We start from the raw sequence: 15,367 nt of genomic DNA on the forward strand, positions 1-15,367 counted from the left end.
CTGGGTGGTTGCTATGGTGTTGCTAGGTGGTTGCTAGGGTGTTCTGAGTTGTTGCTAGGGTGTTGCTAGGTGGTTGCTAAGGTGTTCTAGGTGGTTGCTAGGGTGTTATAGATGGTTGCCAGGGTGTTGCTAGGTGGTTGCTAGGGTGTTCTGGGTGGTTGCTAGGGTGTTGCTATGTGGTTGCTAGGGTGTTCTATATGGTTGCCAGGGTGTTGCTAGGCGGTTGCTAGGGTGTTCTGGGTGGTTGCTAGGGTGTTGCTAGGTGGTTGCTAGGGTATTCTTGGTGGTTGCTAGGGTGTTGCTAGGTGGTTGCTAAGGTGTTCTGGATGGTTGCTAGGCGGTTGCTAGGGTGTTATGGGTGGTTGCTAAGGTGTTGCTAGGTGGTTGCTATGGTGTTTGGGGTGGTTGCTAGGGTGTTGCTAAGGTGTTCTGGATAGTTTCTAGGTGGTTGCTAGGGTGTTGCTATGCGGTTGCTAGGGTGTTCTGGGTGGTTGCTATGGTGTTGTTAGGTTGTTGCTAGGGTATTCTGGGTAGTTGCTATGGTATTACTAGGTGGTTGGTAGTGTTCACATATGGTTATTATAGAGTTTTTATATTGTTCATGGCATGATTTAGCACTTAGCTAATCAATATTAGCATGTAGCTATTCACAGCTAGCATGTTTAGCATTTTGAAATTTCTATGTGCTAGCATGAGTCAAAAGACCCAACCCCCATCGCGATACAATGTTCTGATGCTGAGATATAGCTGTTACAAAATGGTTGCTAGGGTACTCTGTTTGGTTGCTAGGGAGTGGCTTGGCAGCTGCCAATCATGAAGCTCCAAAGTCAATGTGAATGGATAAACCAACCCCCATCTCTATACGATGTTTTGATGCAGAGATATAGGTCTTGCAAAACGGTTGCTAGGGTACTCTGTTTGGTTGCTAGGGACTGGCTTGGTAGCTTCCAATCATGAAGCTCCAAAGTCAATGTGAATGTATAAACCAACCCCCATCTCTATACGATGTTCTGATGCAGAGATGTAGGCCTTGCAAAATGGTTGCTAGGGTACTCTTTTTGGTTGCTAGGGAGTGGCTTGGCAGCTGCCAATCATGAATCTCCAAAGGCTGCTTGTCAGTATAATTGATATAATACAACTCCCAAGCCTGTATGACATTCAGAATGGAAGATATCCCTCTTTAAAATTTGGTTGCTAAGGTGCTCGATAATGGTTGCTAGGGTGTGGCCAGAAATTGTTGAGGTGATTCATGATTGGCTGTTTGCTACCCCGAGTCAAACGAGACCACCCTTGTGTTTCTATGACACTTCTATCCGGAGATATCCCTTTGATCTCTTTCAATGGAAGTCTATGGGAGTTGTTGCTAAGGTGCTCTATATGGTTGCTAGGGCGTGGCTTGATAGCATCACAATGATCCTGAGAGACTGATTGGTCGTCTGAGTAAAATGAGACCGCCCCCTTGTCTCTATGACACTGTGATCCAGAGCTATGTTCAATACAAAATCCCTATGCAATTTACCATAATAGGAAAAACACATGCATTTGATGGGACGTCCTTCACCATAGTAAGTCAATGGGGAAAAGTTTGGGCAGGTCCTGCCCCCCAGGGGTGCAACTTTTACCCCATTGTGAGGTATATTCTTACAGAGCCTGCCAGCCTCTTCAAATGTAGCAAATCACACGTTTTTCCGAAATCGTTGTTCGGAGCTATGAGTCGTCAAAGTTTGTCTCAATGTTAAGTCTATGGGATTTTTTGGAAATTTGTTCGCCCCTGGGGCGAACACCGTACCCCCGATCTCTGATAAAAGTGATAGAACGCTTCTCCTCAATAGGCCGCACGATTTGATGCCTCATTCATGGGTCTGTGACAAAAACTGTGGACGTAGGAGTGCTCCAAACTTTTTCCTGGAATAGTAAAATGCTATACTAGAAATTTTCAATGGGAAAAATTTTTGGGGAGCTCCTGCCCCTCAGGGGTGCAACTTTTACCCCATTGTGAGGTACTTTCTTACAGAGCCTGTCAGCCTCTTCAAATGTGGTAAATTGCAAGTTTCTGCGAAATCCTCGCTCAGAGCTATGACTCGTCAAATTTTTTCGCAATGTTAAGTCTATGGGAATTTTGGCAAAATTTTGGGCAGCTCCTGCCCCCAAGGGGTGCAACTTTTACCCCAATGTGAGGTATTTTCTTACAGAGCCTGTCACCCTCTTCAAATGTGGTAAATCACAGGTTTCTGCGAAATCCGATCTCAGAGCTATGACTCGTCAAAATTTTTCGCAATGTTAAGTCTATGGGATTTTTTTCGGCCGTTTTTCGCCCCTGGGGCGACCATCGTACCCCCGATCTCTTAGAAAAGTCATAGCACACCTCTCCTAAATGAGCCGGTCGATTTGACACCTCACCCATGGGTCTGTGACAAAATTTGCGGGAGGAGTAGCGAACCAAAAAGTGGCCAGAATAATAATAAGAAGAAGAAGAAGAAGAAGAATAACTAGAAAAATTGCATTTCCTGCGGAATATGCGTGTGAATGCTTCAAAAGCTTAACTTAAATGCTTAAAAAATAATAATATTGCAGTTCAAACAACAGCAAAACAGAGCAAAAAAGAAAAAAAAGCTTAATTCAAATGCATTTAATAAGCTGAAATGCAAAACAAGATCCAAAAAATTGTAGAAAACTACAAGTTTACTTAGAGAGGTAAAGAGAGGTAGAGATGTAGACACAGAGGTAAAGAAATATAGGGGTAGAGAAAGAGACAGAGGTAGAGAAGTAAAGGAGTACAAAAAAGAAAGGTAGAGAAAGACAGGGGGTAGATAGATAGATAGATAGATAGATAGATAGATAGATAGATAGATAGATAGATAGATAGATAGATAGATAGATAGATAGATAGATAGATAGATAGACAGACTGTAGATAGATAGATAGATAGATAGATAGATAGATAGATAGATAGATAGATAGATAGATAGATAGATAGATAGATAGATAGATAGATACATAGATACATAGATAGATAGATTATTAGAAAGAAAGAAAGAAAGAAAGAAAGAAAGAAAGAAAGGATTAGTTAGAAAGAAAGAAAGAAAGAAAGAAAGAAAGAAAGAAAGAAAGAAAGAAAGGATTAGTTAGAAAGAAAGAAAGAAAGAAAGAAAGAAAGAAAGAAAGAAAGAAAGAAAGAAAGAAAGAAAGAAAGAAAGAAAGAAAGAAAGAAAGAAAGAAAGAAAAGAATTAGTTAGAAAGAAAGATGGATTTAAAAGAAAGAAAGGATTAGTGAGAAAGAAAGAAAGGATTAGTAAGAGAGAAAGAAAGAAAGGATTAGTTAGTTAGAAAGAAAGAAAGAAAGAAATATGGATTAGAAAGAAAGAAAGAATTAGTTAGAAAGAAAGATGGATTTGAAAGAAAGAAAGAAAGAAAGAAAGAATTAGTGAGAAAGAAAGGATTAGTTAGTTAGAAAGAAAGATGGATTTGATAGATAGATAGATAGATAGATAGATAGATAGATAGATGGATGGATTATTAGAAAGAAAGAAAGAAAGAAAGAAAGAAAGAAAGAAAGAAAGAAAGAAAGAAAGAAAGAAAGAAAGAAAGAAAGAAAGAAAGAAAGAAAGAAAGAAAGAAAGAAAGAAAGATGGATTAGGTAGAAAGAAAGAAAGAAAGATGAATTAGGTAGAAAGAAAGAAAGAAAGAAAGAAAGAAAGAAAGAAAGAAAGAAAGAAAGAAAGAAAGAAAGAAAGATTAGGTAGAAAGGAAGAAAGAAAGATGGATTAGGTAGAAAGAAAGATAGATAGATAGATAGATTATTCAAAATAAAGAAAAAGAAAGAAAGAAAGAAAGAAAGAAAGATAAAAAGAAAAAAAGAAAGAAAGATTAGTTAGAAAGAAATATGGATTTGAAAGAAAGAAAGAAAGGATTAGTAAGAAAGAAATATGAATTTGAAAGAAAGAAAGAAAGAAAGAAAGAAAGAAAGAAAGAAAGAAAGAAAGAAAGAAAGAAAGAAAGAAAGAAAGAAAGAAAGAAAGAAAGAAAGAAAGAAAGAAAGAGAGAAAGAAAGATTAGGTAGAAAGAAAGAAAGAAAGAAAGAAAGAAAGAAAGAAAGATAGATAGATAGATAGATAGATAGATAGATAGATAGATAGATAGATAGATAGATAGATAGATAGATAGATAGACAGACTGTAGATAGATAGATAGATAGATAGATAGATAGATAGATAGATAGATAGATAGATAGATAGATAGATAGATAGATAGATAGATAGATAGATAGATAGATAGATACATAGATACATAGATACATAGATAGATAGATTATTAGAAAGAAAGAAAGACAGAAAGAAAGAAAGAAAGAAAGAAAGAAAGAAAGGATTAGTTAGAAAGAAAGAAAGAAAGAAAGAAAGAAAGAAAGAAAGAAAGAAAGAAAGAAAGAAAGAAAGAAAGAAAGAAAGAAAGAAAGAAAGAAAGAAAGAAAAGAATTAGTTAGAAAGAAAGATGGATTTAAAAGAAAGAAAGGATTAGTGAGAAAGAAAGAAAGGATTAGTAAGAGAGAAAGAAAGAAAGGATTAGTTAGTTAGAAAGAAAGAAAGAAAGAAAGAAATATGGATTAGAAAGAAAGAAAGAATTAGTTAGAAAGAAAGATGGATTTGAAAGAAAGAAAGAAAGAAAGAAAGAATTAGTGAGAAAGAAAGGATTAGTTAGTTAGAAAGAAAGATGGATTTGATAGATAGATAGATAGATAGATAGATAGATGGATGGATTATTAGAAAGAAAGAAAGAAAGAAAGAAAGAAAGAAAGAAAGAAAGAAAGAAAGAAAGAAAGAAAGAAAGAAAGAAAGAAAGAAAGAAAGAAAGAAAGAAAGAAAGAAAGAAAGAAAGAAAGAAAGATCATTCATAGATAGATAGATCTATCATAGATAGATAGATCATTTGGACACAGAAAGTCAAATAGTTAAGACAGGCAGATGGATAGAAGAGGATAAAAGGAAGAGTAGAAAGGAGAAGAGATTATGAAAGGAGGGTAGAATAGGAGGACAGGAGGAGTAGAGGATTGGAGGAGGAGAAGAGGAGGGAAGAGAGAGGGAGAACAGGAGAAGTAGAGGCATAAATGCAACAAAAACTTGTAGTATCCTTCAGAAAAGAGCTGAGTGACTGTCCACCAATCAGAACACAGGACCAATTATGTGTGTCTCCCTTTGATCTTTGCTAATCAGCATCACCTGTGCAATCAGCTTTCCTATTTAGACAGAGGCCAAAATTGCTGATACTTGGCCTCGAACAAACCTCAATAGAGACAAAACTATAGGTTGTATTGGCGAAATGACCTGACCGTGAGCGAGACAAGGCCTTTGTGAACGATGTGATGTATTTTTTTTGTGGATAGAGTTAAAAAAAGGGACCACTTTGGCAAGTTAAAAAACTGGTTTGTATTGCTCTGATCACAAAAGTTTGACCTGAATTTATAATTGCTGTCAATGGAGGAATGTCTGTCACTCTTGTCCTTTGGAAGGACACAGTGAAAAAACTATAAGTCCCAGGGATTTACTAAACACATGAGAGGAACCACAACAAAAATACCTACGTTTCAAGTATAATTTTATGCCCAAAGAGTGAAAATTGTGGCCAGGCCAGCGATTTAAAAATTATTTTTTAGCATTAGGTTTCAAGCTGGCTCACTCTAGCACGTGCTCTAGCTCTGAACAGTCTCTCTCATTCACTCCCATTATAATTTCAGAAACGGGTTGGAAAACATCATGAGACTAAAGTAGAGATTGTGAAAAAAGTTTAATAGATATCAAAAAGTTGAATACAACTTTAATAGCTTACAAATTTCTCAACATTTTAAAGTTTAAATGACAGAAATAGCTGAAAGTATGCAGAAGTTGTAGGCTTTGAAAGCAGAAGGAGCATAAAACAGAATTTGAAGAATTCTCCATTGACTTCCATGTTAAAAAATATGCACAAAAAGTTTAATAATTTAAAAATTATAAAGGTTATAAAAAAGAAAAGTAATAGCACACATGTCCTTGAAAAGCTGCACATTTTGATACTTGAATGGTTTTTGTAGCACAAAGTAGAGAGGAGAAGAAAGCGACCGAAAAACGTACGGAAGAATACGGAATAATAATAAGAAAGATTTGGATTTCAAGAGTGTGAATGCTTGAAGCATTCACACTAACTAGAAAAATTGCATTTCCTGCGGAATATGCGTGTGAATGCTTCAAAAGCTTAACTGAAATGCACAAACAAATGCAAAACAGTGCAAAAAAGAAAAAGGCTTAATTCAAATGCATTTAATAAGCTGAAATGCAAAGAAAGAAAGAAAGAAAGAAAGAAAGAAAGAAAGAAAGAAAGAAAGAAAGATGGATTAGGTAGAAGGAAAACAAGACAGATAGAAAGAGAAAGAAAGATAGATTATTAGAAATAAAGAAAAAGAAAGAAAGAAAGAAAGAAAGAAAGAAAGAAAGAAAGAAAGAAAGAAAGAAAGAAAGAAAGAAAGAAAGAAAGAAAGAAAGAAAGAAGCATTAGGTAGAAAGAAAAAAGAACGATAGATAGATAGATAGATAGATAGATAGATAGATAGATAGATAGATAGATTATTAGAAAGAAAGAAAGAAAGAAAGAAAGAAAGAAAGAAAGATGGATTAGGTAGAAAGAAAGAAAGAAAGAAAGAAAGAAAGAAAGAAAGATTATTAGAAAAAGAAAGAAAGAAAGAAAAATAGATGATAGATAGATGAAAGAAAGAAAGAAAGCAATGATTAGTAAGAAAGAAATATGAATTTGAAAGAAAGAAAGAAAGAAAGAAAGAATTAGTTAGAAAGAAAGATGGATTTGAAAGGATGAAAAAAGAAAGAAAGGATTAGTTAGAAATAAAGAAAGGATTAGTTAGAAAGAAAGAAGGAAAGATATATTGGTTAGAAAGAAAGACAGATAGTATAGTTAGAAAGAAAGAAAGATTATTTAGAAAGAAAGAAAGATAGATCAGTTAGAAAGATAGATAGTATAGCTAGAAAGAAAAGATTATTTAGAAAGAAAGATAGTATAGTTAGAAAGAAAGATAGATTATCTAGAAAGAAAGAAAGATAGATTAGTTAGAAATATAGATGGATTAGTTAGATAGATAGATAGATAGATAGATAGATAGATACATAGATACATAGATAGATACACAGATAGATACATACATAGTCTATACATAGATAGATAGATCATTTGGACACAGAAAGTCAAATAGTTAAGACAGGCAGATGGATAGAAGAGGATAAAAGGAAGAGTAGAAAGGAGAAGAGATTAGGAAAGGAGGGTAGAATAGGAGGACAGGTGGAGTAGTGGATTGGAGGAGGAGAAGAGGAGGGAAGAGAGAGGGAGAACAGGAGAAGTAGAGGCATAAATGCAACAAAAACTTGTAGTATCCTTCAGAAAAGAGCTGAGTGACTGTCCACCAATCAGAACACAGGACCAATTATGTGCGTCTCCCTTTGATCTTTGCTAATCAGCATCACCTGTGCAATCAGCTTTCCTATTTAGACAGAGGCCAAAATTGCTGATACTTGGCCTCGAACAAACCTCAATAGAGACAAAACTATAGGTTGTATTGGCGAAATGACCTGACCGTGAGCGAGACAAGGCCTTTGTGAACGATGTGATGTATTTTTTTTGTGGATAGAGTTAAAAAAAGGGACCACTTTGGCAAGTTAAAAAACTGGTTTGTATTGCTCTGATCACAAAAGTTTGACCTGAATTTATAATTGCTGCCAATGGAGGAATGTCTGTCACTCTTGTCCTTTGGAAGGACACAGAGAAAAAACTATAAGTCCCAGGGATTTACTAAACACATGAGAGGAACCACAACAAAAATACCTACGTTTCAAGTATAATTTTATGCCCAAAGAGTGAAAATTGTGGCCAGGCCAGCGATTTAAAAATTATTTTTTAGCATTAGGTTTCAAGCTGGCTCACTCTAGCACGTGCTCTAGCTCTGAACAGTCTCTCTCATTCACTCCCATTATAATTTCAGAAACGGGTTGAAAAACATCATGAGACTAAAGTAGAGATTGTGAAAAAAGTATAATAGATATCAAAAAGTTGAATACAACTTTAATAGCTTACAAATTTCTCAACATTTTAAAGTTTAAATGACAGAAATAGCTGAAAGTATGCAGAAGTTGTAGGCTTTGAAAGCAGAAGGAGCATAAAACAGAATTTGAAGAATTCTCCATTGACTTCCATGTTAAAAAATATGCACAAAAAGTTTAATAATTTAAAAATTATAAAGGTTATAAAAAAGAAAAGTAATAGCACACATGTCCTTGAAAAGCTGCACATTTTGATACTTGAATGGTTTTTGTAGCACAAAGTAGAGAGGAGAAGAAAGCGACCGAAAAACGTACGGAAGAATACGGAATAATAATAAGAAAGATTTGGATTTCAAGAGTGTGAATGCTTGAAGCATTCACACTAATAAATAACATGGGGGTCAATGGGGAAAATTTGGGCAGCTCCTGCCCCCCAGGGGTGCAACTTTTACCCCATTGTGAGGTATGTTCTTACAGAGCCTGTCAGCCTCTTCAAATGTGGTGAATCGCAGGCTTCTGTGAAATTCTCGCTCGGAGCTATGAGTCGTCAAAGTTTGTCGCAATGTTAAGTCTATGGGATTTTTGGGAAATTTGTTCGCCCTTCGGGCGAACATCGTACCCCCGATCGCTTAGAAAAGTCATAGCACACCATTCCCGAATATTCCGCACGTTTTGAGACCTCATTCATGGGTGTGTGACAAAAACTGCGGGAGGAGTAGCGTGCCAAACTTTTGGGCCGACTCAAAAAACACAATAGTAATAGTGTTGCCTTGCTTTCAGCAAGCACCACTAACTAGAATGTACATTTCCAGAGGAAAATGTGAAGTGGTGCTTGCAGTGGCAAAAAGCTCGCTCGGTTGCTAGGGTGTTCTGGGTGGTTGCTAGGGTGTTCTGGGTGGTTGCTAGGGTGTTGCTAGGTGGTTGCTAGGGTGTTCTGGGTGGTTGCTAGGTGGTTGCTATGGTGTTCTGGGTGGTTGCTAGGGTGTTGTTAGGCGGTTGCTATGGCGTTCTGAGTGGTTGCTAGGGTGTTGCAAGATGGTTGCTAGCATGTGGCTAGGTGGTTGCTAGGGTGTTCTGAGTGGTTGCTAGGGTGTTGCTAGGTGGTTGCTAGGGTGTTGCTAAGGTGTTCTGGATGGTTGCTAGGTGGTTGCTAGGGTGTTGCTAGGTGATTGCTAGGGTATTGTGGGTGGTTGCTAAGGTGTTCTGGGTGGTTGCTAGGGTGTTCTGGGTGGTTGCTAGGATGTCCTGGGTTGTTGCTAGGGTGTTGCTAGGTGGTTGCTAGAATGTTCTAGGTGGTTGCTAGGGTGTTGCTAGGCGGTTGCTAGGGTGTTGCTAAGGTATTCTGGATGGTTGCTAGGGTGTTGCTAGGGTGTTCTGGGTGGTTGCTATGGTGTTGCTAGGTGGTTGCTAGGGTATTCTGGGTGGTTGCTAAGGTGTTGCTAGGTGGTTGCTAGGGTGTTCTGGGTGGTTTCTTGGGTGTTGCTAGGTGGTTGCTAGGTGGTTTCTAGGGTGTTGCTAAGGTGTTCTGGATGGTTGCTAGGCGGTTGCTAGGGTGTTGCTAGGCGGTTGCTAGGGTGTTCTGGGTGGTTGCTATGGTGTTGCTAGGTGGTTGCTAGGGTCTTCTGGGTGGTTGCTATGGTGTTACTAGGTGGTTAGTAGTGTTCACATATGGTTACTATAGAGTTTTTATAATGTTCATGGCATGATTTAACACTTAGCTAATCAATATTAGCAAGTAGCTATTCACTGCTAGCATGTGTAGCATGTAGCAAGTCCTGTTTGCTAGCATGAGTAAAAAGAGGCAACCCCCATCTCTATACGATGTTTTGATGCAGAGATATAGGTCTTGCAAAATGGTTGCTAGGGTACTCTGTTTGGTTGCTAGGGAGTGGCTTGGCAGCTGCCAATCATGAAGCTCAAAAGTCAATGTGAATGTATAAACCAACCCCCATCTCTATATGATGTTTTGGTGCAGAGATATAGGTCTTACAAAATGGTTGCTAGGGTACTGTTTTTGGTTGCTAGGGAGTGGCTTGGCAGCTGCCAATCATGAAACTCCAAAGGCTGCTTGTCAGTATGAATGATATAAACCAACCCCCATCTCTATACGATGTTCTGATGTAGAGATGTAGTTCTTGTAAAATGGTTGCTAGGGTACTCTGTTTGGTTGCTAGGGAGTGGCTTGGCAGCTGCCAATCATGAATCTCCAAAGGCTGCTTGTCAGTTTGATTGATATAATACAACTACCATGCCTCTGTGACATTCAGAATGGAAGATATCCCTCTTTGAAATTTGGTTGCTAAGGTCCTCGATAATGGTTGCTAGGGCGTGGCCAGTAAGTGTTGAGGTGATTCAGGATTGGCTGTTTGCTGGCCCAAATCAAACGAGCCCACCCTTATGTTTCTATGACACTTATATCCTGAGATATCCCTTTGATCTTTTTTAATGGAAGTCTATGGGAGTTGTTGCTAAGGTGTGCTAAATGGTTGCTAGGGCGTGGCTTAATAGCTTCACAATGATCTTGACAGACTGATTGGTCGTCTGAGTAAAATGAGCCCGCCCCCTTGTCTCTATGACACTGTGATCCAGAGCTATGTTCAATACAAAATCCCTATGCAATTTACCATAGTAGGAAAAACACATGCATTTGATGGGACGTCCTTCACCATAGTAAGTCAATGGGGCAAATTTGGGCCCCTCCTGCCCCCCAGGGGTGCAACTTTTACCCCATTGTGAGGTATGTTCTTACAGAGCCTGCCAGCCTCTTCAAATGTGGTAAATCGCAGGTTTCTGCAAATTCCTCGCTCAGAGCTATGACTCGTCAAAGTTTGTCGTAATGTTAAGTCAATGGGACTTTTTCGGCCGATTTTTCGCCCCTGGGGCGAACATCGTACCCCCGATCGCTTAGAAAAGTCATAGCACACCATTCCCGAACAAGCCGCATGTTTTGACACCTCATTCATGGGTCTGTGACAAAAACTGCGGGAGGAGTAGCGGGACAAAAAAGTGTCCGGAATAATAAGAAGAACTAGAATGTACATTTCCAGAGGAAAATGTGAAGTGGTGCTTGCAGTGGCAAAAAGCTCGCTCGGTTGCTAGAGTGTGGTACATGATTGCATACGAGCCAACAACCATGTCTGTACGATGTTCTGGTGCTGAGATATGGCTTATTCATGTGTTTGTAGGGTTACTAGGGTACCCTATATGGTTGCTATGGTGTGATTATACAGTGTATGAAATGATATTTAAAGACTAGTTGACAGTCTAAGTCAAAAAAGTCAAAATCCATGTTTCTTCTATTTTCTGTAGCTGAGAAATGACTTGAATATGTTGATTTATGGTTGCTAGGCTGCCCTAAGTGGTTGCTAGGGCGTAAATATGAAGTTATTATGTCTCTACTTGTTGGCTGCATGATAGGCCGAGTAAAAAGAGCCCAACCCCATGTGTCTATGACCTTCTGTTCAAAAGATATGATCTCACCAATTTTGTGCCAATGTTAAGTCTATGGGACTTTTTCTGTCCGATTTATCGCCCGCCAGACGAACATCATACAACCGATCGCTTAGAAAAGTCATAGCACACCTCTCCTCAATGACCAGGTCGATTTGACACCACATTCATGGATCTACGACAATAAATGCGGGAGGAGTAGCGTGCCAAAGTTTTGTCTTGGAGAATAGTATTCACAACACTAGAATGTACATTTCCAGAGGAAAATGTGAAGTGGTGCTTGCAGTGGCAAAACTCACCACCCGGTTGCTAGGGTGTGGTACAGGATTGCATACGAGCCAACAATCATGTGTGTATGATGTTCTGGGGCTGAGATATGGCTTATTCGTGTGTTTGTGTGGTTACTAGGGTACCCTACATGGTTGCTATGGTGTGCTTATACAGTTTATAAGATGATATTTAAAGACTAGTTGACAGTCTGAGTCAAAAAAAGGCAAAATCCATATTTCTTCTATTTTCTGGAGCTGAGATATGTCTTGAATATGTTGTTTTATGGTTGCTAGGCTGCCCTAAGTGGTTGCTAGGGCATGAATATGAAGTTATTATGTCACTAATTGTTAGCTGCATGATAGGCCGAGTCAAAAGAGCCCAACCCCAAGTTTCTACGACCTTCTGGTCAAAAGATATGATCTCACAAATTTGGTGCCAATGTTAAGTCTATGGGACTTTTTTCGGCCGATTTATCGCCCGCCAGACCAACATCGTACAACCGATCGCTTAGAAAAGTCATAGCACACCTCTCCTAAATGAGCCGGTCGATTTGACACCTCATTCATGGGTCTACGACAAAAAATGCGGGAGGAGTAGCGTGCCAAAGTTTTGTCTTGGAGAATAGTATTTACAACACTAGAATGTACATTTCCAGAGGAAAATGTGAAGTGGTGCTTGCAGTGGCAAAAAGCTCGCTCGGTTGCTAGAGTGTGGCACATTTTTGCATACGAGACACCAAACACGTCTGTACGATGTTTTTGTGATGATAAATGGTTTATTCAGCTGAGACATGTCTTATTCATGTGTTTGTAGGGTTACTGGGGTACCCTATATGGTTGCTATGGTGTGATTATACAGTTTATGAGTTAATATTTAAAGACTAGTTGACAGTCTGAGTCAAAAAAAGGCAAAATCCATGTTTCTTCTATTTTCTGGAGCTGAGATATGGCTTGTATATGTTGTTTTATGGTTGCTAGGCTGCCCTAAGTGGTTGCTAGGGCGTGAATATTAAGTTACTATGTCACTACTTGTTGGCTGTATGATAGGCCGAGTCAAATGAGCCCAACCCCAAGTCTCTATGACCTTCTATTCAAAAGATATGATCTCACAAATTTGGTTCCAATGTTAAGTCTATGGGAGATTTTTCGGCCGATTTATTGCCCGCTAGACAAGCATCGTACGCCCGATCTCTTAGAAAAGTCATAGCACACCTCTCCTTAACGAGCTGGTCGATTTGACACCTTATTCATGTGTCTGTGACAAAAAATGCGGGAGGAGTAGCGTGCCAAAGTTTTGTCTTGGAGAATAGTATTCACAACACTAGAATGTACATTTCCAGACGAAAATGTGAAGTGGTGCTTGCAGTGGCAAAACACACCACCCGGTTGCTAGAGTGTGGCACATGATTGCATACGAGACACCAAACATGTCTGTACAATGTTTGTGTGATGAGAAATGGCTTATTCAGCTGAGAAATGGCTTATTCATGTGTTCAGGTGGTTACTAGGGTACTCTATATGGTTGCTATGGTGTGATTATACAGTGTATGAGATTATATTTAAACACTAGTTGACAGTCTAAGTCAAAAAAGGCAAAATCCATGTTTCTTCTATTTTCTGAAGCTGAGAAATGACTTGAATATGTTGATTTATGGTTGCTAGGCTGCCCTAAGTGGTTGCTAGGGCGTAAATATGAAGTTATTATGTCTCTACTTGTTGGCTGCATGATAGGCCGAGTAAAAAGAGCCCAACCCCAAGTCTCTATGACCTTCTGTTCAAAAGATATGATCTCACCAATTTTGTGCCAATGTTAAGTCTATGGGACTTTTTCTGTCCGATTTATCGCCAGCCAGACGAACATCGTACAACCGATCGCTTAGAAAAGTCATAGCACACCTCTCCTCAATGACCGGGTCGATTTGACACCACATTCATGGATCTACGACAATAAATGCGGGAGGAGTAGCGTGCCAAAGTTTTGTCTTGGAGAATAGTATTCACAACACTAGAATGTACATTTCCAGAGGAAAATGTGAAGTGGTGCTTGCAGTGGCAAAACTCACCACCCGGTTGCTAGGGTGTTATGGCTGGTTGCTAGGGTGGTTGCTAGGTGGTTGCTAGGGTGTTGCTAGGTGGTTGCTAGGGTGTTCTGTGTGGTTGCTAGGGTGTTGCTAGGTGGTTGCTAGGGTGTTCTGGGTGGTTGCTATGGTGTTGCTAAGCGGTTGCTAGGGTGTTCTGAGTGGTTGCTAGGGTGTTGCTAGGTGGTTGCTAGGGTATTCTGGGTGGTTGCTAGGGTGTTATGGGTGGTTGCTATGGTGTTGTTAGGCAGTTGCTAGGGTATTCTGGGTGGTTGCTAGGGTGTTCTTGGTGGTTGCTAGGGTGTTCTGGGTGGTTGCTATGGTGTTGTTAGGTGGTTGCTAGGGTATTCTGGGTGGTTGCTAGGATGTTGCTAACGTTGCTTGGATGTTCTGGTATAGGTGGTTGGTAGTTGTCACAGATGGTTACTATGAAATTTGTAGCATTTTCTTGGCATGATTTAGCACTTAGCTAATCAATATTAGCATGTAGCTATTCTCTGCTAGCATGTGTAGCATGTAGCAAGTCATGTTTGCTAGCATGAGTAAAAAGAGCCAACCCCCATCTCTATACGATGTTTTGATGCAGAGATGTAGGTCTTACAAAATGGTTGCTAGGGTACTCTGTTTGGTTGCTAGGGAGTGGCTTGGCAGCTGCCAATCATGAAGCTCCAAAGTCAATGTGAATGTATGAACCAACCCCCATCTCTATACGATGTTTTGATGCAGAGATAAAGTCTTGCAAAATGGTTGCTAGGGTACTCTGTTTGGTTGCTAGGGAGTGGCTTGGTAGCTGCCAATCATGAAACTCCAAAGGCTGCTTGTCAGTATGAATGATAAAAACCAACTCCCATGCCTCTATGACATTCAGAATGGAAGATATCCCTCTTTGGATTTTGGTTGCTAAGGTGCTCTACAATGGTTGCTAGGGCATGGCCAGAAATTGTTGAGGTGATTCATGATTGGCTGTTTGCTGGCCCAAGTCAAACGAGCCCACCCTCATGTTTCTATGACACTTATATCCTGAGATATCCCTTTGATCTCTTTTAATGGAAGTCTATGGGAGTCGTTGCAAAGGTGCTCTAAATGGTTGCTAGGGCGTGGCTTAATAGCTTCACAATGATGCTGAGAGACTGATTGGTCGTCTGAGTAAAATGAGCCCGCCCCCTTGTCTCTATGACACTGTGATCCAGAGCTATGTTCAATACAAAATCCCTATGCAATTTAACATAGTAGGAAAAACACATGCATTTGATGGGACGTCCCTCACCATATTAAGTCAATGGGGAAAACTTTGGGCAGCTCCTGCCCCCCAGGGGTGCAACTTTTACCCCATTGTGAGGTATATTCTTAAAAAGCCTGCCAGCCTCTTCAAATGTGGCAAATCACACGTTTTTCCGAAATCGTTGTTCGGAGCTATGAGTCGTCAAAGTTTGTCGCAATGTTAAGTCTATGGGATTTTTTGGAAATTTGTTCGCCCCTGGGGCGAGCACCGTACCCCTGA

The sequence above is a fragment of the Pimephales promelas genome, chromosome 10, assembly GCF_988280905.1.
Source record: "Pimephales promelas chromosome 10, fPimPro1.hap1.1, whole genome shotgun sequence".
NCBI lineage: Eukaryota > Metazoa > Chordata > Actinopteri > Cypriniformes > Leuciscidae > Pimephales > Pimephales promelas.